Source organism: Empidonax traillii, unplaced genomic scaffold (genome assembly GCF_003031625.1).
Source record: "Empidonax traillii isolate 1590-97213 ecotype Southwest subspecies unplaced genomic scaffold, ASM303162v1 scaffold1397:size233085, whole genome shotgun sequence".
Taxonomy (NCBI): domain Eukaryota; kingdom Metazoa; phylum Chordata; class Aves; order Passeriformes; family Tyrannidae; genus Empidonax; species Empidonax traillii.
Window position 1 is genome coordinate 93,119 of NW_020956590.1, and position 3,827 is coordinate 96,945.

Below are 3,827 nucleotides of genomic sequence, written 5' to 3' on the forward strand. Positions count from 1 at the left end.
CTCTAGGATTATATGAAATAAATTTGAGTGTTTATTATTATTAACTTTTTTTAATACCCATCAACGCAAACTTTTTTTTTCTTCTTCTCCTTTTTGGTTAAAAACAAACAAACAAACAGGAAAAAAAAAATTCTTATTTTAAAATGCTTCTTTGAAAGGCAACAGAGCAGAAGCATCGCCCCGTCTTCCTGCTGCTTTGGGACAGGGAGAGGGGCACGGGCTGGATTTGGGGGGTTGAGTGACCCAGCCCATGGGGAGGTCACAGCTGCTCAGTCCATCTCTAAAGCAGCTCCCAGGCCAAGATCCCCAGGAAATGCTCCGGGATGTGCTGGAGCCAAGCACATGCTGAAGTGCTATCCTGGATTAAAGCAATCCCAGAGCCCAGCCAGGGGCACTCCCCTCGCTCTGGCCGTGCCTACAATCCTGCAGGAGCTGTGCCCACACTGGCTCAAGGCAGCAGACAAGGTGACATGTCCCCACCTGGGATGGGACAGAGCTGGCTGGGAGCTCAGTGCCAGCTCAGCCCCTGGCTGCTCAGAGCGCCAGGACAAGCCCACGGTTCCCATCTGGCTCAAGCTCCAAAGGGAAGACCGTGGATGTTCCCAAGATCACACCTGGCCTGAATGCTGGGACCAAATCCTCCTGTCCCTGCATCCTGCCCAGGGCAGGAAGAGACGGAGCCAAAGGGAGGCGACAGAAAGCATCCACTGCCCTGTTCTGCAGAGCCCCCTGTGACAGCCTCTGGCCAGGGGGTCGTGCTGGAATGGGACATCAGTCCTTCCCAGCAAGGCTGTGGAAAGGACCTTAAACCCTCTCACTACACCGGGCTCTCTGAAACCAGACCCAGGGCAAAACTCGCCCAGTTCCCTGGGGCGGGACGGGGATGGTAGCGCTGGGAACGAGGAGGAGGAGGGTGGAGAGGTGGGTAACAACACCAGCTTTGCCTTCGGAGGACTTGGCATTGTCCGAGCCCCTGTCCCGGGGAACCACAGCGGGAGCAAACTCCGTCCCCCAGCGCCCGCCCAGGCGGTGGGTCGGGTGGGGTTGGACTGGGGGGCACCCATGGGTGCCCTGGAAGTGCTGGGCCCCTGCAGGGCCCGGGCCAGCACAGGGCAATGCTGCCCAGACACCCCCCGGACCCAAAGCCCACCCAGACCCTGACCCATTCCAAAGGGATTCCCAGACGGAGCAGCCACAGGACGGGGGCACAGGCTTGGGTTCATAGTGGTTTTTCTCTTCTACTTCTCTGGTTTTTAATTACTTTTTTTTTTTCTCCTTTTTTTTTTTTTTTTTTTTTTTTTTTTTTTTTTTTTTTTTTTTTTTTTTTTTTTTTTTTTTTTTTTTTTTTTTTTTTTTTTTTTTTTTTTTGTTTTTTGTTTAAATACATCCAACTGTGTTAATTTCTTATTTCTGGAAAGGGCTATCTGCACCATAACTATCACCTTTACATACACACACGCACACACGAAAAAGGAAACATATATTAAAAACACTTTTTAAGCAATACTCTGGATACAAATGTATTTTTTAACCTACATATATTCTAAACCTTCTAAACTTTTAAGGATCACTTTATCATAAAATAAAATATCCTTTTTTCTTATAATAAATTACCTAATAAAAAGTATTTTTATTAGCCCAGTTCCTTGCTACATTTACATGTAATAAATGCATTTATTAAAATAGAATATTAAATTATAAAGAAATGTTCTAATTTTAAAATCTTAGTCTTTTTTTCCCTCCTCTCTCTCTCTTTAAAAAACACCAGGAAATGCATCAAAATAAACCTTTCAAACACCAAACAAAACAGGTTGGAGCATTTTGATTTCAGAGGTTCACAATATTAACAGTCTGAGCCTTTGTATGTATGGAGATTATTATTTTTTTAAGAAAGAAAGAAAAGAGAAAAAAATAATAGATATCCCTCCAGCTGAAAAATACTTTTGCAAATGGGAGCTAGGACAAGATATTTTTATAGTATCTCCTCATTAAATATAAATCCAATTTTGGTTCTTTTTTTTTTTCCTTTTGTTATGTATTATAATACACACTATTCTCTATATAATTTATGTCGATGAGGATGACATCACAGCATGGTATTACTTTATCCCTCCGTTTCCCTTTGTCATGTTTTGTCACCCGCTCCCCCGCACCGTCCCTTCTCCAGGAGTCCCCGTTCCCGCTGCGGCAGATCACGAACACCGCCCGAGGACGCGGTTTTGGGGGACGTGGCCCCACCCTGACGCTCCGAGCACCCCACCTGGGCCTGGGTCACATCTCCCTGCTCCCCCAGCCCTGGCACCGGCTCTGCCCTGCCCAGGAAATCCCGTCCGCAAGGAAAGGCCGCACGACGAGCCCCCCCAAATCCAGCACAGCCCCAGCCCCGCTCCCTGGTTCCAGCAAGCGCTGAAAGTCATCGGCAGTTTGGCAAAGCACGTGTGTAAATCCCAAAATCTGGTCCCAGCAGAGTCACTCCATCCCTGCTGTGGGGCTGATCCTGCCTGGACCGGGACACACCTCCTGCCAGCAGCTCAGCACCTCCCAGCGCAGCTCTGCTCCCAGCCTCACCAAACACCCCCACCGGCATTCACCCGCCACAACAGGGCACAGCGGGGTCGCTTGGGTCCCCTCCCTGGCTCTACAGGCCCCACACGTTCATGGAAACCCCCGGGGAATGCTCCCCCCTTCCCAGCCTGGCCGAGGGGAAACCATCCTGCTGGTGAGGGTGCCTGTGCGTCACTTCACCGCTCCCAGGAGCTTTGGTGGGATGTAAAATCCACCCCCCCCCCCCCAGGGGATTTTGCAGGATAGGGGGGAATCTCAAGGACCAGGTTTCCCACAAGGGTCTTGCTGCTCCTAAACCAGAGGGGAGGGAGAGCTGGGCAGCTCGGGGTGCTGGGCCCCAGCCCCATCTGCCTCCTTCCACCCAAGGAGCACGTGGGGTGTTCTGTATCACCTCAGCACCCCGAGGGGGTTACCCCAGAGAACCAGCAGGGATGTTGAGGGGGGTCACCAAAGGCATCCTAGTGGTGGGAGGGAAGGGGGGAAGCGCAGGGACCCTGCTTGGTGAGCACCACAGAGATGGGCCGGGTGCAGGAGGAGGGGGCTGTCTTTAGTTATGGTTATTGCTGGTGAATTAGACCAACAAGCCATCGTTTTAGTCACCTATCAAGGAAGATACAAGTCAGAGCAAATAGTTAAGGTCATGGGCATTTTTCTCGTTTTTTGTTTTTATTTTTTTTTTTTTTAAGATTTTTTATATATATACATATATTTAAAAAGAGAGAAAAAAAAAAAAATTACGCAAATTTGTTGTTTAGGCCCCGCAACCGGGCTCCCCATGGATGCCAACAGGCAGGGCCCGGGCTGCCCCTCTCTGGGTGTCCCGTGGGGCCAGGGAGTGGTCTGAGCCCCCCGAGCCCCCCACAGCCCCCGCTCAGGGCAGAGGTAGCTCTCGGTGCGTTTACAGCGCCTGTTTTTTCTTTCTTCCAAAGTTGCTACATCAAAATATGGAGTCGGTGGGGGGGGGGGGGAAGCAGGGGACAGGGAGAAATCAAAATAAAACAGGGGTCGAAATACTTCTATTAATTTTAAACTAGAACTGCTACATCAAGCTTTCTTTTAATATATATGTATATGTATATATATATGTGTGTATATATATATATATATATATAAAGGTTATTGGAACTGAAGATTTTATTAAAGGCCAACTTGGAGACTTGAGTAGGAACCTTGTCTGCAGAGAGGGGCAGCCCCCTGGACAGCCCCGCTCCGGTTCCCATCAGCAAGCATTGGACATTTGTTTGGGTCATGATTCCTTTTTT